This window comes from Ailuropoda melanoleuca, chromosome 12, assembly GCF_002007445.2.
Source record: "Ailuropoda melanoleuca isolate Jingjing chromosome 12, ASM200744v2, whole genome shotgun sequence".
Taxonomy (NCBI): domain Eukaryota; kingdom Metazoa; phylum Chordata; class Mammalia; order Carnivora; family Ursidae; genus Ailuropoda; species Ailuropoda melanoleuca.
The window spans coordinates 51093306-51117789 of record NC_048229.1 but is presented as its reverse complement, the minus strand read 5'-3'; the positions used below and the strand labels follow the sequence as shown (position 1 = coordinate 51117789).

Here is a 24484-nt window from a genome sequence, read left to right as displayed (position 1 = left end):
TGTGCTGGGTGAGCAAGATGTGGGGCCTGCTCTCCAGTTTCTTGTTCTTTAGCAAGTTGTTGTCTTTGCTTGTTTTCTTATTTTTCTGTCATTGAAACATGACACTGGTCATATTTACCTGGCTGTGAGTAACGGAGGCAACAATGGGAAAACTCACCTAGTTAAAAATGTTTTCCTGTCTTCTCTCACTTATGTCCTATGCCAAGCTCTTCATTTTTATGCTGGGAGATGCTTTATTTTCTCACTATTTGAAGCATTCCACAAAACTCTTTATTCTCTGTAAACCGATTCTTATTCACATTATTATTTTTTGCAAATATTCACTGGGTTGATGTGGGAAAACTTATAAATTAATTGCACCCTATGTTATGAATATCTGTCTCTACCAGGTAAGGATTTTTAGTATTGTGGTTTATTTTAATTTACTTGTGGTCTTTAAAACTTTTATTCTTTTTATTTTTTGCCTGTGATATTTAACAGACATCCTTATTTTTTTCATAGAAATGGTAACAAGAGGAGATCATAAGCACTGTGGAAACCTTTGGGGAAAAGTAATTTGGGTTTTATTATGCCACATAGATAATGACACCGTTAGAATGTAAGCTTCATAAAAAGAGGAATTTTTGCTGTTCTCTCTACCATTGTTTCCCTAGTATCCGCAACCAGAGTGACCACCCAATGAATCTTTGAGTGGATAAATGAGTACATACTGTTTGATAACACCTGCTCCTCAGAGGTTCCCGGTAAGGTCATCTAGGAATGCTGTTCCCCAGGGAGAATTAGTAAGAAGTAGCCTCAAACAATTATTAAACAGGAAAAAAAGGGGGGGATCAAAAATGTAGACACATTTGACACAGACTTAATGAATTACCCCATTATTCACCATTGATAAACATTTTTATGCGTTCGTTGAAGGTAAAAGTATTATATGTGCGTATTAGCCCCTTTAATATTTCTGGGAGAATAAGAAAATGCAGATGATAGAACTCAATGTAGGGTAGTGGGCAGTTTCTGAGTTCGGAACTAGACTTGGTGAAGTTAGAATCTGAACCTTGCCTTCACGACTTACTAGGTCTGTGATCTTGCTCAGAGCTGGCTAATTCCTTATCTTTCAAAGGCAATGATAATCTTTTCTTTGCAAGGAGATTGTACTATAATGGAAATGTAGTGTTATCAGGCACAATGCTTTGCGTATAAGGGTCCAATGGACCCTTGGTCTCATTATTTTAATGAGATCGAGTCTTCCTTCTGTTTTATTAAAACCTCATGTAGCTTGACACTCCCAATTCCTTATAATGACCTGAAAGACTTTATACAATCTGGCCCCTAACTACCTCTCTGTCCTGACTTACTACCCCTCTCTTCTTGCTCACTAAAGGGGCCATGTTGGCTTACCTTTTATTCTTCTCATATGCTAAGCTTGTCCCTGCCTCAGGGCCTTTGCACTTGCTACTTCTTCTGCATATTGTGCTCTTTAAAAAACTGGCTCCTATTCAGCTCGAACGTCACCTCCTTAAAGAGGCCTTCCTTGGCTTTTCAAATGAAACCCGCATCCCACATCGCTTTCTATTAAATCACTCAATTTTATTTTCTTCATGCACCTTAGCACTCTCTGGGATGATTCCATTCATTTATTTGTTCCCTTGGATACTGTGTGTCTCTTTCCACTAAAATGTGAGCTCCCCTAAAACTTAAACTATGTTCATTTTAGTTTCTGCTGAAGCCCTAATATGTAGAATATCACCTGGCACATGATAGGCCCAGGAAGTATTTGTGCGGTGGATGAATTTTTTTTTTTAAAGATTTTATTTATTTATTCGACAGAGATAGAGACAGCCAGTGAGAGAGGGAACACAAGCAGGGGGAGTGGGAGAGGAAGAAGCAGGCTCATAGCGGAAGAGCCTGATGTGGGGCTCGATCCCATAACGCCGGGATCACGCCCTGAGCCGAAGGCAGATGCTTAACCGCTGTGCCACCCAGGCGCCCCACGGTGGATGAATTTTAATCAATTATTATTTTCCCTTTCTGACTATGTGAACGAACATAACTAAATCAGTCTCAGCTTTTCATTGAGATTTGAATGTAATAAATATGGAGAGTTTTGCAATGTCCACCTGATTAAACTGAGAATTAAAGAGCAAGAGATGCTCAGAAAGAGGGAAAGTCTTGAAGAAAAAAAAATCCCCAAACTCTTTTTTTCTCCAAAGTAGTGCAACTGATTTTCAATGTTTACTTCGGGATCCCTTTTCAGTATTCATTTTTGCCCCTCTATCATCAATCATTGTCAATTTGAAAAAGTACAATACTTAGGGTCATTTATCTAGAACTATTGGAGTCTAAAATCATGCAGCTTCAGTCAAATATATGTGAATAAAGACTGTCATTTCTGATTAATGACATGTGACTCGAATGTCTCACAAAATCATTTGTGCCATCCAAGCTTTACAGAAAGGTTATTATGTAAGGTCTTCCCCTAATGTTTCTGCTTTTCCGTCTAAGAATCCTAGAGGATTCAATTTCTCAGTAGGAGGAAAAGCAAATGTTTAATGATTTCAGTTGCAATTGTTACTCTGATCTTGGTTTGCTGGACCAAGAGTATTTTTCAAGTTGAAAATTCTCTTCCACTGGTTGGTTAGGCAAGCTTATGATGTTGCTGTTTTGCAATTTTTGTTGCCAACATAGCCTTCTCTATTATTGAAAAAATAATCCATGTAAGACACTAATCTTATTCAGTTGATGCAGAAAAAAGAAGAGTTGAAAAACATGCCAATTCTTTGTCGATTATACTTTCCATGATTCATCAACTCTCTTCTTGAAGCATAAAATTCCACTTCAGCATAGACCCAAAAACATGGAAAAGAAAGATTTTGAAAGCAAACCTGGAAGGAGAAAGAGCCAGGACTGAAATAAGAATTAAGAAAAGAGAGAGAGAGAGAGAATTTTCCTCTGAAGTGACTCTATGTCTACTTCTTAATGGTATCACCCAGTGTCTCAGACTATTCCCACGAAACCTCTTTGGGAATTCTTTTCTAGCACTGGGAGTGTAAGGGGAGACCATTAGCAACCATCAGTCACATTCTAAGGTTTGACCAAGGCAAGCGGCTAGGAGCATGTGTTGAGGGACCCGAGTGTGTCTTCCCTGCCCCTGACATTCCCTCTGAGGAGGAAGGAACCCCTCAGATGTGGCATTCCTGGTTTTCTTCTCTTCATCCTTTCCTTGGGGAGTTAGAGTGACATATTTGATTGTAAATAGGGGGGGAATAACTGAGTATGGGAGACTCAGATCTGACCTTATTTCTCCTGGGAGTGAGCTGTCCACAAGGATCCTGATTTCTCTGCTTCCCCTTTCATTCTGTGGGAAGCTTCTCTGGTCCGGTGCTGCTGAGACTAGGTAATTAACTTCCTGATGTGGGCTCCTCTTCCACCTTGATTCCTACTAATGGACTAAGTCGGCTTTGGCCTTCATCTTTTCTCTTTGTTTCTTCAACTTACATAGATGCCAACTGTGGTTGGGGGGGCTCTGTTTTCAAGGACCTCCCTCAGAGCCTGGAATAGGGTGTGACCCCTTGGGTCCTAGCAGGAAAATGACAGAAACTCACAACATTATATGTGAAAAGTCCAATAGCATCTTGGTCCCTTCTTGAGTACCCTCTGCATAATAAGCATCACTAATTCTTTTTTTTTTTTTGAGAACTATCATACAATAAATTAGGGAGTCCCTACTATGCGCTAAGCTCTGTTTCAGGTCTTGATATGAATACAAAAGACCCATGAAGCATGGCCTTTGCCTGCAATATTGTACTTTGGGTTAAAACTCATTTTTTAAAAAAGGCACAATAGGCCATAAACAGATGAATCTGCCTATGGTTTGGGTGCTAAGAGAGGGAAAAAAGTGACGCCTATGGCAGATGGGGAAGACTTCTTGGAGGAGACGGCCCTGAGCCTTGAAGGATGAACAGAATCCGAATAATGAAGGAGCTGCATTAGCCATGGTTCTCTTGCAAGGGACAAAATCAAATTCAAACTGGTGCAAATGAAACAGGGAATGCCTTCGTTCACAGCTGAAAAGCTCAGAGGTAGCACTGTGTTTAGACATAGCTGGATCCAGGGAGTCCGGTGCTGTTCTCTGAGTTTGGTCTTATCTGTTCCATCTCTTGATTTATACCTGCTTTACCTTATGCTGGCTTCATTCCCAGGCAGGCTGTCTTTTTGGTAGCAAGATGTCTGCCAGGATTTCCAGATTTAAATCCCATCAGCAACCCTAACAAAAAGCAAATTCTTTCTGCCAAACGGTTCCCAAAGTCCTGGAATTCAGGCCCGTGGGCTCTGATGGGATTGGGTTGTATGTCCATCCCTGAAATAGTCATAGTGGCTGTCTGGTCCTGTTAAGCAGAGAGTCATGTGGATTGCAAGCGGGACGGGTATTTCTTCCTGGAAATTTGGGGTGCCGTCTGCAAGATGCATGGGCAAATAGGTGTTAGGTAGACAAATGTAAGATGCGGCTGTCAGAGGGAAACCAACAAGTGTGTGTGGGGGGGAATGCTGTTTTAAAAATGTCCTGTAAATATGAGGAAGTATGGGGGTTGGTCATGAAGTGGGAATTGAAGTAAACCTTGATTAGAAGGACATCATGAGAGGGGAAGATGCTGTGTTCATGGACGAGGGGAGAAAAAGGACTGACCAGAACGTAAAATTATCTCGGAAATGGCGATTACCTAAAGGTAAAGAAGCAGAGTCGACCAACACATGGAGGGACTAGAAGTTACCTAGAGCTAGCTTTCATGCAGTATGTGAAAGCAGCTAGCCGTCGAGAGATGTTAAATACATCTTCGTTAAACACTGCACACACTGTTTGCTACGGCAGTCTACTAAAAAGACCTCCCTGTCTGCCTTTTTTCTTTTTGGAGTGATAGGCAGTTGACTCACCAGCGTGCATTCCTCTCCAGGAGTTGGGGTAAGCCAACCAGGCTACGCCCTTTTCCTTGTCCAGTGATGGGGTCAGAGGTGGGCACGGGATCCGGCTCTTCTGCGAGGTGAAAAGTCTGTTGGAGGAATTTCTGCAGAAAGCATTCTCTTTACCTAGAAAGGGACTCTTCTTCCCCAGTCTGAGGATGAAGCCCACTCCAGGAAAGTGTGAGACCCTAGATTCTTCATGTCATTGTCAGGCTGGCCGAAGTCCTGCAACATACTCTGCTCTGGGCCTTCTGTTACGTGGCATGGTAAGTGTCTTTGTTGTTTCAGCCAACTTCAGTTGAGGTATGCTTTTTATACTGAATATATGGACATGAAAACTTATTATAAGCCATTTATTTTTTCCTGTATTATCCACACAATAAAATCCTCATTAAAGAACAAAAGAGGGGCGCCTGGGTGGCACAGCGGTTAAGCGTCTGCCTTCGGCTCAGGGCGTGATCCCCGCATTGTGGGATCGAGCCCCACATCAGGCTCCTCTGCTGGAAGCCTGCTTCTTCCTCTCCCACTCCCCCTGCTTGTGTTCCCTCTCTCGCTGGCTGTCTCTATCTCTGTCAAATAAATAAATAAATAAAATCTTAAAAAAACAAAAACAAAAACAAAAAAACAAAAGAAAAAGTTTCACTATCACGCAAAGGACTATATACATATTGGTACCACAGTCTCACGAAGAAAAAAGACTAGAAGGAAATTGACCACAATCTTAATAAGTCCCTTTTAGGGATATAAGTATGGATGGTGTGATTTTTATTTTCTTTCTGTTCTTTTTTTTTTTTCTTCAAATGTTATATTAGAAAACTTGTTACTTTTATACAAATTAGGAAAGGTAAGTTTTTTTCCCCCGACCAACCCAAATTCAATTAATCTGAATTTTGAGTAATGGACAATTTTTGATATTTTCATTCTTGAGCACTTCAGAACGCTTCTGATTTCAAAAGGTTGTGATTAGAAATCATTCTGAAATGTATGAGTCATTTTTCTCTCTTTTAAATCGTGTAGTAACCGGAATGGAATTTTTCTTTACTGATGGCAAATGTCTCAGACTTCAGGTCATTTTTCTGAAGGTCAAGGCCTGGAGATACAGGCTGAGCTGGTGTTGGAAGTTAAGCTTAATCTGTACTGACTGGGTACTGCCCTGGAAATTGCCTTACTGCCCTGGCCCGTTTCTGAACTCCTCAGAGTCACTTGTACTCTATTATTTGAAGGGTTTCATAGTTCTTTTTAAATTGATGTACTTTCTTTTTAGGAAAAATTAATTAAACAGAAAATTTATATCACTGTCAGACTATGAAAACTGGTGTCATTTGGGATAAATAGAAAGCAACCCATAGGGGTAACCCAGATAAAACAGAATGATATTAATCATATTCTATTTTGATACTGTTGAATGCTTAGAGGTTCTAAGCTTGGATCCTGATCTGTCTTTATTTAAATAAAGGAGATTAGCACAAGTTCGAGAGATGGTAGAAAGTATATTAGTACAAAACTGAGTCTTCTTGAGAAATGAGAAGGGTTGAAAAGGATTACTTTTCTCGCTGGGAGATTCAGTGTGATTTAAAATAGCATTCCAGTGCCATTTAAAATCACATTCTCCAGACCACCCAAAGTGAGTCACCTACCACTTAATATTTGCGTCAGCAGTCCTATCTGCTGCATGCCACATTTCAGGAAACAATGTATTACATCAGTGGCTGCATATTAAAAGCAGCCGGGGGTGGGGGGGTCGTACCTGCGTGCCCGCACATGCATACACGCACACACACACACACACAGAGTTCTCAAACATTAGTGTGCAACAGATTCACTTGTAGGGCTTGTTGAACAACACCGTTTCTGACTCACCAGGCTGGGCACAGAGCCTCCACATTTGCATTTCTAACGAGATCCCAGGTAACAGGAACACTGCCGCCAAAGACCACACTTGGAGGACCCAGTCACTCAGTGAGGGAAGAGCCAATGTATTGCTAACTTCAAAACAATGTTGCCTCCTCATTTTTGTTGAAGCCAATACATGCAGGTCTGTAGAGTAAGCAGAAGAATTGAGCAGAGCCGAAATCCAGATGAATTAAGATGCACACAGTTTCTAACCTTTACTCCAGCTAGGAGTACATCGGTTCCTACAAGTTATGTGCAGCATAAAGTAAATAGATCTGCTTGGAGGAAAGGTCAGTACACATGTTCTGCTACAATGTAATTTCAGTCTATTGCCCTGTGCCCTATTACTCACTCTGGCGCAAGAGATACAATGGTGAAAAGCTTGAATTTAATTGTCTCTTCTCTCCTAAAAGCCTCTCGGCTCGCAGAATATTCATGAGAGCTAAGCAGATGAGCTAAATCAGACAGGCCTGTCCAGCCCCTGGATCACACACAGGGTCCGAGGCTGCTGCTGCCCTGGTTCCTCCTCGGTGTTTGGGAGAGGGCTCCTTTCACATCTTCAAGCAGTCCCCGAATCTGTTCTCCTGCCTCTTCACTCCCTGCAAGTCAATCCCAAGAACCAGATCCTAGGAATTCTTTCAGAAGGATGCTCTGAACCCTTCTTCCTGCGGGGTGCTAGCTGTTTGCCACCCCTTCTGCTGATTAGGGAACTGTGTTTCGTTTCTATGACTTAATAATTACTTTAATTTCACTTCATACTGTTCTGAAGAACTCTTTTTGAATGAAGGACACTCAGCATACTCCTAGCGCTCGCCCGGAACAGACACAACTAATCAGAATGTGTAGAATTAAATAAAAGAGCAATTATGGGAGGCTGTGATGTGTTATAACAGATGTACCAAACAAGGCTGGATCAACTCATTGCTTGGAAGAGAAATAATGTATTAAGGCAGTTTTAGTACAGATCTTACAAGCACAAGTGGGAGCATTTAACAGGGTCGAGGAGGAGAAAAAAAAAAAAAAACTAAAGATGTGAAGCATGGGCTTTCATCAAATGATTCCAGATATTTCATTTATTCTGTGTACGGATTTCCATTCAGGTGTATCTTCCCATGGTTTCCGGTGTTCAGCTCTGTCTTGAATGTTCTGTCCCAGGGTACTAGGTCCCTCCTTGGTTCAGATGACCACGAAGGAAAGGTCGCTAAGGATAGAGTCAAGTCCCCTGGGAGATATACCCAGCCTTAAGAATCTGGGGTAAGCCTCTGGTCAACCAAGTGACTCACCTCTCCCTGTCTTTTGGGGTGACTCATGGTGTGCTAGGTGGGAAGCCCAAAGGTGAGAGTGCAAGAGCATCTGCTACTGGCAGCAGCCCGAATTTATGGCTTCTCGTTTCCCCCGTTGCTCTCAGGGCCCCATCTACTTCTAAGTTATGCCAGCCTCACAGGGAATGTTTTCCCCCAACACTGCATGGTGAAAGCAGCTGGGTACTTAGAGCTCATTAGCTAAATTAGATTTATTTTGATACCAGTTTTACAGGACTTAGCTTTTGCTCTGGATGCAAACTCTTGCTAGGCAATGTGAGGAGAGGAAGAAAAGGTAGAAAACAAGTTCTATGTCTTCCAGAGGCTTATGATAATAAAGACAAGACAAGCCCATGCACTTCCAAATTCGAGAAGAGTTGCAGTACATCACTAATTGCTATTAAAAAAAAAAGGTCTAATTGTTCATGAAGAGCTTAAGGGTAGCAATTGTGATGCCTTTAGGAGGACCCAGGTCTTGACCTGGTCTTGGGAAAACCCTGAACTTCAGGCAAGTTGCTATCATTCGACAGGTGTGATTTGGCAACAAGGGTTTTAAAGATGCCGTCTTTTCTTTGAAGCCTTTCTCCATTTGTCTCTATACAATTTGGGTGTTATTTTACTACGGATTGTGACAGCCACCTGCTCAGCCCTTTTGACCCAAGCTCTTCTATCTGTGTATCTATCTATCATTCTTTCTAAATTTTTATGCAATTTATAATTGGGGCGTCCAGCTGGCTCAGTAGGAAGAGCGTGCAACTCTTGATCCCGGGGTCGTGAGTTTGAGTCCCACATTGGATGGCGAGATTACTTAAATAAATAAATACATCCATCAACTTAAAACATTACGATTATAAAATTATCATTTTTATAAAATTTGCAAAAGCATGCGTCATTTTTTTTTTTCTCTCCAGTTTGTCCTGCGTCCACAACTTGGCATCACGCTTTTTGAAGATGAGTAAGAGGCCTCCTTCCTCTGTGTCCCTTACCAAGGCGTTTAGGACAATGTTTCTCCCACAGAAACAATAAGTCTGCTGATTTAATATAATGGAATAGAGTGGCCATGGCTGTCTAGGTCAGAAGTAGCACAAATCGCAAGTATGGGTAATGAGCAAAGACTTCTTTCATTTATTTTTTTCTTCTTTTTAATAGTTGGACTGGCACAGAATGAGGTCAGAGGGTCTGTGAGGGATGTTCCGGTTGTAAACTGAGTTCTAGAACCCCTTTACCACTTGGGTTGCCAGCATCCCCCTCCATAAAACGGCCTGAGAATAGTCCTTACCCTTGTTCCATACTTGGATTTGGTGGGGACCCAATGAAATAATATGTGAGAAACATAGAGAGAAGTTCTGATCCTGTACAAATAAACAGAAATTGTTGTTTATGATGATAAAACGGAGAGATTGGTGCGCACATTTGAACCCGCATAAACCAGTCTGATCAAGTCCAGACGGCTTGGCAGTTTCAATAAATCTCATGGCTTTGTAAAGTTTCTATTGTTTACTTGAAAAATCATAACATTTTCCAAAAAAACAAATACCGGCCTCTTTCATTTGGGCTGCCCGGCGGAATAAGGCGTACAGATGGTTAGCAAATGGGCCGCTGGATTACTGAGAGGCCAAGGGATTAATCATCCTTTTCATCAGGCTGGGCGATCTTGGCTGGAGAAAAACAGGGTTGTTCTGTACTTGCCCAGTACCTGCGTGTGCCTGTCGAATGCCACAGGCATGAGGGGATCTAGAATCTGCCCTCAGATCTTCTTCCTTCTCCAAACCAAGCCCTAATGAGAGCTTGGAAAAGGTGAGGCCAGTCACAGGTGCTTACAGAGCCGTCTGCTGGGTTTTGCCCCCCTGACATCTTTTTCCTTGAAGAAGGACCCTGCGCTCTCAGCACCCAGGGTGGGTCATGTGACTCAAAGCTGGCCAATCAGATTATCGTGTTGTTCAGGCTCTTGAGGGCACCTCACCCAAGGCAGGCCATCCAGGGTCGAAGAGACCCCATTCCAGAACTTGCCCTCTTTCTGTTCATACTAGCAGGACGCAAGCTTGGAAAGGCCAGTGGCCAGGCACGTGGGAGAGTATGCCTGAGAATGGGGCTGATGCTGGGGAAAGCAAAGCCCAGAGGTAAGGACACCTAGCTGGCTGTGCTGTTGGGAACCTGGATACAGGCAGCCATCAGCAGGTCCATTCTTAGAGCTGACCGCGAGAGTACAGCCAACACACATTTCCCAGAGGCAAGTGGGACAGCAGTGAGATAGAGGAACCTTACATACTGGGAAGTGCTTTATCCTCCTCTGAGAAGACAGCAACCCCGCCCCCCACCTGGCCCCTCCCTCCTAACCAGGACCAGACAGTTATAGGTTGTTTCTGATTTGCTCTTGAGGTCATTTTGTGTCTGAGTTTTGACTCCCCAGCAGACTGACTTATCCTTGAGGGCAGGGTCTGTCGGACACTTGCTTTGTCTCTCCCCTGGCCTACAGAGCTGCCTAAAGAGGACAGCCTCAAGATTTATCTCTGCTGGGATGACTTAGGCAACGGGGACGTTTATGCGGCTCTCAGAGGACACTGGTTTCTTCGTGGGGCCCGTGGGGGAAGCCAGAGGGGACAGGTTGCTCAGCTTTAGCTAAGAAACTTCTCTCTTACCGGCCACAACAGACACAGTGAGGGAATTCTGCCTGACTTCCTTAGGGTATTCCCAGGATTGAGGGCAGGGGCCAGGGGTCAGGGAGGGTTATGTGAGCAGGTCTCCTACTTCCTTCTGCCTTTGCCATCTTGTCAAGAGTTACATCAGCACCTCTGTTTCATAAAACGTAACCTCATGAGACCACCAGTGCTGCCCTGTGTGTGTGGAGAAGCGGGTCAGAGAACACGGCCCCTCAGCAACCTTGTCTTCTAGGCTCCAGAGCAGGACGTTCACCCAAGAGTCATGGAGTCATGGCTCATTTAGTTTCTCCCCATTTCCCTTTCCATGAGGCCCTCAGTCAGATCATTCAGGCTGACAAGGGGTCAGAAGCTCTGTCATCACTCTGTTACCAAGGCTTCTTTCCCCTCTTCCCATCACGCCCTACCCCTGAGTCACTTCTTCCTGTAGCCAAAAAGCAAGAGGTCTGTTCATAGGCAGGAATCCTCCAGTGGATGCAACCAAGTCCCAGGGTCAGCCAAGTCAGGGCATTCTTATCTTAACAACCACTATAAAATGGACATTGATTATTGCTTTACAAAGTGCTTTCACATATATAGCCTTGTTAATGCTTTATAAAGCTGTGGTGAGTCAGGACCCTCAGTCCGTGAATGGCGCCCACGATCAGAAAGTTCGTAAGAGGCAGGAGCAAGTTTACAAAACATGTCTCCATAAAATCACTTCTCTTTCCATAACATCGGCTCCTGGGCCAAAAGATGGAGACCAAGCTCATGCTTCCCTAATCCTCTGCTTTGCTTTCTTCTTTAGCTCCTCTGGGTGGATATAGAGCCCCTTTCTATCCCACCCTGATCTGTCTGTGAAACTTTGAGCCATTTGGGCTGGACATTCAACCCAATCTCCACTAGGTAGGTACGTGAACAGGACCATTAGCATCTCTCAGTGCTGACCAACCCTAACGGTTCCAAGGACTGCAGGAAAGGGTTTGGGGCAGAATTCCCCCCTTGCCAGATGAATTGTGATTATTACGAATGATAAAGAGGTTCAGTGCTTTTTTATTTTTAACTTTTAAAAATTGTGAAGCAAATGTTTCTCTCTGCACCATAACTGATCATTTTAATTTCCTGGCTTTTGCTATAATAAAAATTGACATTAAAGGATGCCTGAGGCAGGGTAATGAGAAAATGAAATTAGTTTTTCAGTTGACTGATCAAAAGCATTTTATATGTGATAATAAACAGTTTATTTTACTCTTTTGCTTATGACATAATTAATGGCAAAAATATTTTCCTGAAATTCATATTGTCTGCTGAACTCTCCTTCCAAGTTCCAGGAAAATAATATTTTTGTAATTCTCTAGACTGGATAAAAAAATAAATAAACTTTACCATTCCCTGCTGAGGAGACTTTATAATCTTTGTTTAACCCTTCATGATTTGTGGCTACAATTGGACCAATCGGGTCAAGGAAAATGCTATATTTCCTTCCCAGGGGACAGCAATATTTCTCTGTTGAAACTGGAGTCAGCCCTCCCTGTGGTCTTTCTTGTTGGATCACTCTTCCTTAAAGCCTGACAAGTTCAAGTTTGTTGTCAGGATTAAAAGGCACGGGTTTTTTAAAAATGTAGACAGGTTGTTACCCAGCAAACTGATTTTGAACTTCTTTGATTTTTGGCGTTGAAAAATGTGTTGCTTTTCTCCACTAGCAAGAGAAGACCATGATGGATTTGAATGACTGTTGAATTGGGATTTGAAGACCTGGCCACTAATCCCAAATATCTCCTTCTCCATGTGTAAGGTTGGTATTCAAGTTTAATTTAGCTGTATCTCAGTTTCCTCATCTGGGCAACTTCCTAGTTCATCTTGATAGCAGTGAAAGTACCCATCCCTAGAACTTTGCTATGTGCCCAGTGCACCAAGATGAAAATGCAAGGCCATTTACTAAATCACTGCTTGAAAGAAAACTGCTGTCTACTGTATTGGTTAGTTTTTGCTGCCTAACACCCACTCAAAAATGTAGTGGCAGAAAACAATAACCACTTTATTTAGCTCATGATTCTGACTTGGCCAGGTGGATTTTTGGCCTCAGCCAACTTGGCTGATCTCCGTTTGGCTCTCTCACGTCTGGCTGAGTTTTAGCTTGCAGCTGGATGGTCGGCTGGGCTAGCCACTCTCTGCTCCCTGTGTTTCTTACACTCTAGTGGGTTAGCCTGATCTCCATCACATGGCGTTCCCACGGTCCTAAGCGCAGCAAGAAAGAGAAGGCCCCAGGGTACGATATGATTCAGTAACCACTTGAATCAACATTTGCTATAATCCCATTGGCCAAAGCAAGCCATAGAGCTTTCCCCAGAGTCCACAGAGTACGAACCAAGGGAAGGGAAACCTTGCAGCCTCTTCATCCGAAAGTCTACCATGTAACCTAAATAACCATCAATGCCAAGAATGGTTGAGTCAATGACAGTTCATACTTACTCTTTGCATAAAGTATGTGAATATACTGTCCTTTTTTAAAAAATTTTATTTATTTATTTAACAGAGAGAGAAAGAGCACGGGGGTGGGGGTGGGAATCGGCAGGCAGAGGCAGAGAGAGAAGCAGACTCCCCGAGGAGCAAGGAGCCCCACACCAGACTCGATCCCAGGACGCTGGGATCATGACCTGAGCCAAAGGCAGACGCTTAACCAACTGAGCCACCCAGGCGTCCCATGTCCTTTTTGTTTGCAGTGCAGTTTGAGACAGCTTCCCTGGTTTATTTATTTTTTTTTTAAGATTCTATTTATTTATTTGACAGAGATAGAGACAGCCAGCGAGAGAGGGAACACAAGCAGGGGGAGTGGGAGAGGAAGAACCAGGCTCATAGCAGAGAAGCCTGATGTGGGGCTCGATCCTATAACACCGGGATCACGCCCTGAGCCGAAGGTAGACTCCTAACCGCTGTGCCACCCAGGCGCCCCATCCTGGTTTTTTGATCAGCTCAAATCCTATCTCTAAAGCTCTCACAATGTTGTATACCTTTCTCTGGAACCCTGCCCACATTTGCAATATGACATTAATTTGCATGGTTATCTAATGGGTATTGGTTACCCCACCAGCTTGCAAGGTCAAGAATACAGGGACTGTGCTTATTTTCACTTCACACTGTATCCTTAGCCTGCCAGAGTGTGTGGCAAAGAACACAAACGTTTTGTTAAGTAATTGTTTTAGATTATCTTTAGTTTCTCTCCATGTCATGTAGTTGTCACCAACGAAGCCTTACATATCTTTCATTAGATTTATTCTGAAGTACTTGATGTTTTCAGTAGATTTTTAAAAATCATCTTTTTATTTTTAGGCGGTAGGTAGTAATACAATTGAGTTGTGTGTCAACCTTGTGAACAAAGACCTTGTTAGATTCACTAATTAATTTTAAGACTTTGTAGATTCTTCTGGATTTTCTTTATATGAAGTTATATCATCTATAAATAATGACTATTTTATTTCTTCTTTTTATTTCTTATCCTTTTTTTTTCTTCATGACTTATGGTGCCCGGGACCCTCATTATCATGTTCAGTAGAAATGATATTGAGTATCCTTATTTTGTTTATGATCTCAGAGAAAAATATTCAGTAATTCACCATTAGAATGAGGTCTATTAAATATTTCTTTTTAAATTTTACATCAAAGTAGAAAGAATAGTATTATAAGCTCCATGTGCCATCACCAGGCTGTAATAATTGTCAGTATCTTGCCATTCTTGTTTATCTATAATTTCAAATTTTTATGTCTTTGCTCATAAAATAATTAAGTATATTTGAATAAGTAAAGTAATGAATGCAATGGAATTCTATGTAGTAATTAAATATATAGTAGATGTGTATGGACATAGAAAAATGTCTACCAAATGGTATGTAAAAAAATACATATACATACACACATCTCCTATGTTTGCCTTAAAGCTACATATGTCTATCTCCCTATACGTGTATATGCATAGAGAAAAGAAGGATATTCATCAAGTAGTAACAGGGGTTACATCTGGGAAGTGAGAATGGGAGTAGAGGATAGATGTTTCTTTTTCTTTATATACTTCTGTGTTATTAGAATTTCTTTCAAGGAGCATGCACTGCTTTTGTAATTTAAGAAAACAATAAAGGAAAAAATATATTATTAACCAGCTAGTTTGTGAGCATTGAGTGAAGAATGCAATGATCCAGGAGCTAACAAGCTATGCAGAACTAATTTCATTTCTTTTTTCTTTTTTTTTTAAGATTATTATATTCATAGTTGAAAGGAATGCAATAGACTAGTGTATAGTGACATCCCTTAACCTGGTTTCTTGTGATGCCCTTTTGGACAAGCTGGAGACCTGAGGGCTGAGAACTGTTTGATCATCCATCAGTACTTATTGAGAACCTGCCTTATAGCAGGCACTCTTCTTGGATCTGGAGTATAGCACTAAACAAGTCAGACAAGATCCCTGTCCACCAAGATCTTCCATTGTAGTTGGGGGGGGACAGTCACTATATAAATGAACAATTTACTCATCAATAAACCATCTCCTCTGAAGGATTAAAATAGAGAAAGAGATGGAGAGCAATGAATTGGCTACAGGGTGGTCAAGGAAAGTCTGAAAAAAATCACTTTTTAAAAAAGATTTATTTTTTTAATTTTAGAGAGAGAGGAGTGGGAGGTGCAGAGAAAGAAGGAGATAAGCAGACTCCCTGCTGAAGGAGGTGCCCAGTGCCAGGCTCGATCTCACGACCCTGAGATCATGACCTGAGCCGTAACCAAGGGTCGGCTGCTTAACCAACTGAGCCACCCAGCTGCCCTGAAAAAAAAAAATGACTTTTAAGCTGAGATCTGAGAGCTAAGAAGAACCATCCTGGTGGGAAACAGGGTGAAAATCTACATTGTGGGCCCAGGTGGTGCAAAGGCCAGAAGTAGGGAATGAGCACAGTGGGCTTGAGGAACATCGTGAAAATCAAGGAGGGTGCAGGGTAAAGAACAAAGTGGGGAGTCGAGGGGCTCCTCCTGGTTAGCTCAGTCAGTTGAGCTTCTGACTCTTGATTTGGGCTCAGGTCATGATCTCGGGGTTGTGAGATGGAGCTCCTTGTTGGGCTCCATGATGGGTGCGGAGGTTGCTGAAGATTCTCTCCCTCTTCCTCTGCACTTCCCTCTCTCAGTCTCCCTCTCAAAACAAAACAAACAACAACAACAACAAAGTGGGGAGTGGAAAAAGATGAGGGCAGGGAAGGAGGCAGGTTTCAGATTAGGTTGGGCTGTGAAGCCAAGGTAAAGATTTGCATTTTAATCTTCTTGCAAACAGAAAACCACTGAAGGATTTTAGTCAAGGAGGTGACATAATCCTATGGTTTTTGTTTGTTTGTGTGTTTTGTTTTAATGACCCGGGGAGCTCTGTTGGGTATGGATTGCAGTGGGCCTAAAGGAAGAGATACGGGGAGGATGCTTCCTTCCAAGGGAAGGAAGGTGCCACCTGGGGCTAGAGTGGTGGTAGAGGAGTTGCATTTGTGATACACATTGGGGGCAGAATCTCCCCGGTCTTACTAATGGGTTGAATTAGATTAGGAAAAGAGAGGAATCAAGGGTGGCTTCTAGTTTTTGGCCTGAGAAAATGGCAGGAATACCTTTTATTGAGATGGAGAAGATGGGAGGTTTGCGAACATGTTAAGTTTGAGATGCCTCCTGAATATCCAAGTGGAAATATCAAGCAGTTTGATCAACAAATCTGGAATCTCCAGGGGAGGTGAAGATTTAATGTAGATTTGGGATTCTTTGGCAAATCGATGGTATTTAAAGTAGGTGATTTCATCGTTCCATTGAACAATCTGCCTCTTGAGGGGTGTGGATTAACCCAGGAGTCTTTTATTGCTCTACCCCGTTCCACACATGTAATGACCTGGGAGAGAGAGGAGAACTTGTTCTGATCGTATTTATGGTCAGTTCTCCGCTTGGAGGAGAGCCTAGTGGACTAGATGAAAGAACGAAGATGTGGAAGTGGCAATGGGCAGGCCTGCCTCAAGGTCACAGGGATGTGCATTCACTTTACTTCTGGTCCCCCAACACGGAGTAGAGGAATGTTAACTAACTGGGTAAGTCCTTCCTGTGGAAAATGACCCTGGTTGTCCATAGGCTCAATATCTATCAATAGTGTGTTAGGAAAATTTAGACCCATGACTAGGATCAGACCAAAACATCTGGGCCCTTGGCAAGCTAATGGGGAGAATCTTTTGACACTGTGGCCTGCGGGTGGAGATCTAATGGAGGCCAAAGAAGGAACCATGCAGGTGTCTGACAGAAGGGACTTTCCGGTACCAGAAGCAGTAAGTGCAAAGAGGTGGAACCTTGCCGTTCTGGATTATGCCACATGCCCAGCGCCCAGACGTTGCCAGGTACACAATAAATGACAGGTGCTTAATAAATGCTTTTTGAATGAAAAACAATGCCCATTTATTAACATCCACTTGGATCATGATAAATAGGTTGCCTACTTATCTCTCCCTTCTCTCCAGGTTTTTTCTTTATCCCTTCCAACGCTGAGATTCCCTGAGCCTTTCCTACGATCATTACCATCCAAAATACATTCTTGAGTTCTTAACTGCAAATGGGGCAGTGCTGAAAAATGTACAAAAAGAACTGTGTAGACCTTTCTAATTGTAGAATCCAAAATCTACTGTTGTTGTTCGGTTGAAGAACACACGTAAAATTGGGTAGCACAGCGCCTGGAATGTAATAGCTGCACAAAAAACAAGTCCCAGAAGCTGAGTCTCTTGTAGAAAAAAAAAGGGTGGGGGGGATGGTGAGTAGTCAGATACTGTTCAGGTAAAGGGTAAATGTATTGAATGGTAAATTATATTTTCTCCTCTGCGTATTCATAGAGTGATTATTATGTATTTGGAGTTTGGCTAAAGGAAGTGAAAAGAACTCAAGGTGTTGAGTGCTTGGCATGTGTCAGGAATTATACCAGATATTTTATGTCTCAATTAATCTTAAAACAATCACAGGAGATAGTAATAGTCCTCGTTTTCAATTGTGAAAATATTATGGTTCAGAGAATCTGGACCATTTGCTTATGGACACAATCTTTTCCCTCTTTGGCATCATTAGCAATTGACTAATTCTATATACTTTCACTTTCTGAATCAAGTAAGGATCATTTGAAAAAATTCTTTTGCATTTTAACCTTTTATTTTTAAAAGTTTGCTAAGGGGTATATGTTATTTTCTTCACCTTAGCCAGTCCCAGGAAATGCCATAACTTATGTCCCCAGTAGAAAACCTAGGATCTTGTAGGGTTGATGTCTACATTCTACACATCATTTTTTTTTTTAAAGCAACTGAGTAATAGATACATTCAAGTCCATAGAAAGCTTTTAATCCACCATTTTAACCTGATAATGTAACTATATTTATTGGAAACAAATAATGAATAACAGATTCAACAATAAAACACTAGATAATACCAATAAAATCGAGAACAGAGATAAAGATGTTGATAATCACCACTATTATTTAACATTTTGGAGCCTTAGCCAAGAAAACAAGACATGAACTAGAAAATGAGAGAGAAATATTGGTCAGAATATAGTCATCATTTTTATAGGACATGATTGTCTCCGCATAAAGTCTCAAAAATAAATCAAATGAAAACCTGTCAAGACCAATAACGGAGTTCGTGAAGAGTATCAGACTAGTATAGAAATAGCATTTTCCTAAATTTCAGAAGCAATCAGTTAAAACAACAATAATCCACATTAACAAGAATATAAACACCCAAAATAAATATAATGTTATTTTTTTGAAATGTGACCTTCATGAAACTTTTGACAACCACAGAAAATAATTTTATCTAAATTGCTGTACTGTTGGTCAGCTGTTTTAGAAGAAAAAATATCTCTTCAATGCTTTTTGAAATTGTCTTGATTTTTCAGCAATTTAAACTCTATCTAATGTAGTTCTGTGTAGAGAATGTCGCTAGAATTTTAAGTGTATACGCGTGTGGGTGCTGATAATTTTGTATTGTTTTGTGGGTGGAAAAGGAAAACAATTCAAGCTGAGAAAATTATTCTTGAATATCCATTTTTTATAAATTTTATTAAAGGATTTTTTAAACCACTGTCACAAAACGCAAAAGCTCTACAGAAAAACTGTAAAATTTCATAGCATAGCAACTTTATAGCTTAGGAAAGATCTGAATCTAAATGGAATAGTATACCTAACTCTATAATGAGAAGAATCAATATAGTTCAATTTCCTCCACATCAACGCATATATTGCATGCAACTTCAATGAAAATGCCAGTAAGACCTTTTTGTGGGTATCTTTTTGGGGAGGGGAAATTCAAGTTGATACTAAACATTATTGGGAGGAATTAACATACAAGAACAGCCCTTTAAATTTTTGAAAAAAGAAGCCTCATTAAGAGGAGGGCATAATCTAGCAGATTTCAGAATTACTTTAAAGATAGCAGAATATGGGGGCGCCTGGGTAGCGCAGTCGTTAAGCGTCTGCCTTGGGCTCAGGGAGTGATCCCGGCGTTCCGGAATCGAGTCCCACATCGGGCTCCTCCGCTGGGAGGCTGCTTCTTCCTCTCCCACTCCCCTGCTGTGTTCCCTCTCTCGCTGGCTGTCTATCTCTGTCACATAAATAAATAAATAAAATCTTAAAAAAAAAAAAGATAGCAGAATATGGACAAATGGATGGCTCCGTCAGTTGTCTGCCTTTGGCTCAGGTCATGGTCCCAGGGTCCTGGGATCGAGTCCTGCATTGGGCTCCTTGATCGACAAGAGCCTACTTCTCCCTCTGCCTGCCACTCTCCCTGCTTGTGCTCTTTCTCTCTCTCCGATAAATAAATAAATAAATAAAATCTTTTAAAAATAAAAAAAAATAAAGATAGCAGAATAAATAATGAACAATTATTGACTAAGGACCCACTCTGTGATCACCACTGAGCCAATATGATATGATTGTGATGTCCCATTGTGCACCTGTCTTCAAAGGCAGGGTAATCGGGTTTGACTTCGTTGGTTCTCTGAGCACCCTTGTCTGGTTTTAAATCTCTTATTTGGGAACAAATTATTGTTCTGTTTCTTTTTCTAACTTGCCTCCTTAGGGGCAGAAATTTTGTCTTGTTCATGTTTTATCCCTGGATACAGCACAACTTTTTTTACTCAACAATTGAAGCATTATTGTACCTTGAGATAAGGAGCAATTTGAATGTCCCTTAGATTTCCTCCCCTCCCCTCCCCTCCCCTTCCCTCTCTTGTCTGATTAATCCAGAAGGTTTCCTGGATGAGGTTAGATTCCAAGAGCTCTTTGAAAGATCACTGAGACTCAGAGAGAAGGGAGGGTGTCTAATTATACTGTGCTCTTCTAGAAACATGAACTGACAGGAGCTGGATGCTGCTGGTGTTTCTGGAGAGGTGGCCACTGGACAGGTATACTCTGAGAAACGGGTGACTAGCCCACACTGTTCTAGCCCCTGCATACTCGTGGACTCAGGAATGACAACAGTCATTATACACATAAGCGAGAAGGGAGAGGCCTCGCTGCTTGCTTTGGGAGACTTTGTGGGCCTGGCACACCCCTTCTGATGGTTTGGTAGTGGACTGGGCTCCTTCTGCTCATCACTTCTCATGGGTTCCTGACTTGGTACAACACCCAGGAGTCAGAATACATGGAACAGTTATTCCACCATCCATTACCCATTTCATCCAACCCACCATCACTGTCACAGGGAGACGTGTGGGTGATTCGTTGTGAGACAGACACGTGCATTTTCCCCCTATTCTGCAATATAGTCATGGGGATCGGGAAGGGGAACTTGGGGGAGGAGAGTGGTGACCCTGACCTTCTGGTTTATTTTCATGACTACAAAGACAGGTTGAAAGGTTGAATAGCTTATTATTCACGTGTATAAGGAAATGTGAGAAGAAAAACGGGAGACGAGACACAGTCAGAAAGATGATCCCAGCTCAGGCAGTGATGATGGGTTCGGCTAACCCCCGGTGTTTACAGCTCTCGTCTGGCAGGTAGCGGCAAAGGATGGAGGGGTCTTTGGGGCCTGGGGCTCTTTCATGAAGATGGGCCGGGCATCTGTCTTCCTCCCCAGCTCCACCATCACGGGGGCACACGTCACGACCCGGAGGACCCAGATGTATCCGCAATGCCAAATGAGTAGCATGGACTTGTCTATATGCATCTCGGGAGGTGACCTGGTGTTCTCTACTCACAATAATAACTAAATATAAGTGGAAGTTGCAGGGAGACAAATTTTGGCCAGAATTCTCCAGTGTTAGAATTCCTCATGCTAATGGAGACAGCTAAGAAAGCCAGTCCAACATCACCAAGAGATATTTCAGAGGGAGAGGACTGGGTTATTTTACTCTCAAGGGCCCTGCCAGTCTGAGATCCTGGAGACAATGGGAAAGCAGAGAAGAAAATCCAGGAAACTGGGGTCAGGAACTTGCTGTGTGATCCTAAGTTGGTCACTTCCCCTCTCTGAGCACCAGTGTCATTTTCTGTGGAAGGAGGAATAACCCAGGTAAATACAGTATCAGAGCTTTCTCCAGAAACAGGTTTCTCTGGAGGTCTTGGGTTTTCTGGAGATGCCACTTCATGGAACAAGAAGGACACAGACTAGAGTTCTATGGCTCCCCCCACCCCTCCGCTCCAGTGTCTACCAGGATAATTCTGCTTCAATCTGTTTTAAATTCATGAGGTTTCTATCACGATTTTGTCTGGGGGAAAAAAGTCCCATTTTTTTTTTTTTAATCTAGACTAAACCAAATTCCCTGACCTAATAATGATAGTTAACATATGTCGAGGGCTGGCCACTCATCCAAGTATATTCCAACTATTATATCTTGGAACTCTTACCATAACCCTATATGTACCTACCATTATTATTTTAAATTCAAGTATAATTAACATGTAGTATTCTGTTAGTTACAGGTGTACAACATAGAGTTTCTACAATTCTGTGCATTGCTCAGCGGTCATCATGGTAAGTGCACTCTTAATCCCCTTCACCTATTTCACCCATCCCACCACACACCTGTACCTGCCATCTGGGAAGTGGGGAAACTGAGTCTTAGAGGAGTGTGGTCTCTCACTCAGAGTCCTACTTTTTATATGGGGAGTGCTTATCTGATTCCAGAGCCTGGCTTGGATGCTGCATTTGCCTCCGAAAGGAAGGCAGGAACCCAGATGATTTCCAGATCTCTTCAGATTTGGAAGTTTGTCTCTGTGTTAGCCATGCTGACTACGTTAAACTCATGCCGCTCAACATTCATCAGTTAGGTCACTTAAGGAATAACTCTCGAGGGGCGCCTGGGTAGCGCAGTCGTTAAGCGTCTGCCTTTGGCTCAGGGCGTGATCCCGGCGTTCCGGGATCGAGTCCCACATCAGGCTCCTCCTCTGGGAGCCTGCTTCTTCCTCTCCCACTCCCCTGCTGTGTTCCCTCTCTCGCTGGCTGTCTCTCTGTCACATAAATAAATAAAATCTTTAAAAAAAAAAANCTTTCGAGCGCTTATTATAGGCCAGGGTCTGGAAGCACAGAAGCAGAGGGCGCCCCTTGCCCTCATGTAGCATCTACCTGCTAGTCAGCTGTACGCACCGCCCAGGGAGCTGGGGCTGCTGTGAACGGAGACAGTGGGTGTCCCCTGGGCTCTGCCTTAAACCGGCGGCTCCTCATCCTTCAGTGACCACGTGGCAAGGTTCCGTAAAGCGCAATTAATTTTTACTCACTTCCTGACTGCAGTAAATGTCATCTGTCATTGAGATCACCCTACCATCCTGATGGGCTGCAGAAACTCTGGGCCAGTTCTGAAGAGGTCAAAGATCCTGTTAGGTCAGGGTTTCCGCTTGGGGGCAAAGATAAAACGATTTGAAACTCACAGGAACAAGTCAAACGGACAGGGACTAGTGGTCAGGGAAGGGGGATTGAAATTTAAAATCTTTTGAAAATGTCAACAGATCCATTAAACTCTCCCCGGCTCTGGGTTCTTTGAGATTCACCTGGAGCGAGACAATCAATTCCAGAAACATCAGGGATCACCAGGTACTCAACATAGATAAATATAGGTTAATGAGGCGCATTTAGTTAGATGATTTCAGAAGCACTGCCATGCAGATCTATCGATGGGAAGGGAAAAAAAAGTTAAGCTCTGGTTGGAAAGAATTCTCCCCCTGTGTGTATGCCCCAGCTTTACTCAGTAGTTTGGAAAAAGGAAATCTGATGAAATGTAAAATGACTCCGTTTAATCTAAGTTTCTCATGCAATGCGTGTTAATATTTGTCTTTTTTTTTTTTTTTTTTACTTTTTTACTAAAGTGGCTCAATCGTCACCTTTTCAATCACACAGGCACTGAATATGCAAGATATAAACCACAGGCAATTAAATGAGAGCTAAGGTGGTGGGGCTGACTTGATTAGGCTGGGGTGTTATTAAGATTATAAACACAGCCCGGCCCAGCCACTGCATAAAATATATCTTGGCTGAGGGTCCCTTATCCGAGAGACAGCTAGCTGGTGCCTTGAGTGCTGGCACACCGGAGCGTTTCCGGAGTTTGAGAGGCACCCCCCCCCCATTTTTCCCTGCCGTGTGCTATTTCAGCCCTCAGCTTTCTGTTTCCTGGAGACACCAATTAAAATATAAATTCCTTATGGGGGACAGAGGAAGAATCACAGGAGCGACAGAATGGAGTTTCCTCTTTTTCTTCTGACCTCGTTGATGCCTCCTTCCCCAGGTCCTTCTAGAGATCCTTGTCTTCTGTCCAAATCTTGAATGTAGGGGGGCTCCCAAATGTGCATTCATTCCTCCTTTCTTGATATGCGGTCGGAAGCTCACACTTGAGCTCCACTCAGCGGAAGCAGAGCCAGGTAGTCCCACAAAGGACTTTGATCAGGACAACCGGTTATAAAAGGGCTGGGAGAGCTGCAAAGCCACACGGAGGAAGTTGAGGCAACTCAGAGTTGCAACAAAAGAAACCCTGCACCACTCCTGGGGCAGGAGGAATAATGGGAACAGGTGTTTGTACCTAAGCCCCCAAAGCCAAGGCTGCTCATGGAAGTAGGAGCCATGGCAGAGGATGCCCACCTGGGAGCTGGAGCCACAGATGGAGAGCCAGGCAATGCTGGAGAAGTCATTAGGCAGTGGGGCACCTGGGTGGCTCAGTCAGTGAAGCGTCTGATCTCGGGGTCCTGGGATTGAGCCCCTCGTCAGGCTCCCTGCTCAGCTTGCTTCTCCCTCTCCCCTCTCATGTTCTCTTCCTTTCTCTCAAATAAATAAATAAAATCTAAAAAAAAACCCAAGTGGAGGCAGCAAATAACCTGGCTTTCCCTTCTCTGCACCCCTGTCTCCTTCTGGATCTTCCATTGGATGAAGCCAGGCAGAAGCCAGTAGTCCAGGACCCCTGGGGGAATACGCTACAACCAGCAAGCAGATGCAGGGACAGGACCCAAGATTGAACAGGAAACAGCCAGCCACTAGTGTCCCCACTCAGGGGGCTCTTACTCGCTTCTGTAGCTCGTGACTTTTTTCCAGCCTGGACCTCTTTACTGAGCTTCAGTAAAGCTTGCCCACCGTTTATGGGACATCTCCACCTCGATCTGCTCAAGTATTTCGAAGTCACATGCCCAGGATTAACTCATTCTGTCCCACCTGTCGTTTCTTATTTTGTGTATTTGCATCCTCCACCCCCCC

At 42.8% G+C, this 24484-nt stretch overlaps 1 long non-coding RNA gene across 1 annotated transcript in view; it reads left to right on the top strand.

Annotated features, from left to right (window-relative positions):
- The first annotated feature begins 5003 nt into the window (after positions 1-5003).
- Positions 5004-24484, top strand: part of LOC117795249 — a 37606-nt gene continuing 18125 nt past the window's right edge. Inside the window, exons 1-4 of the long non-coding RNA XR_004619131.1 lie at positions 5004-5219; positions 12487-12578; positions 20156-20216; positions 21727-21784. This is a non-coding gene — a long non-coding RNA (uncharacterized LOC117795249). The remainder of the gene's footprint in view (positions 5220-12486; positions 12579-20155; positions 20217-21726; positions 21785-24484) is intronic.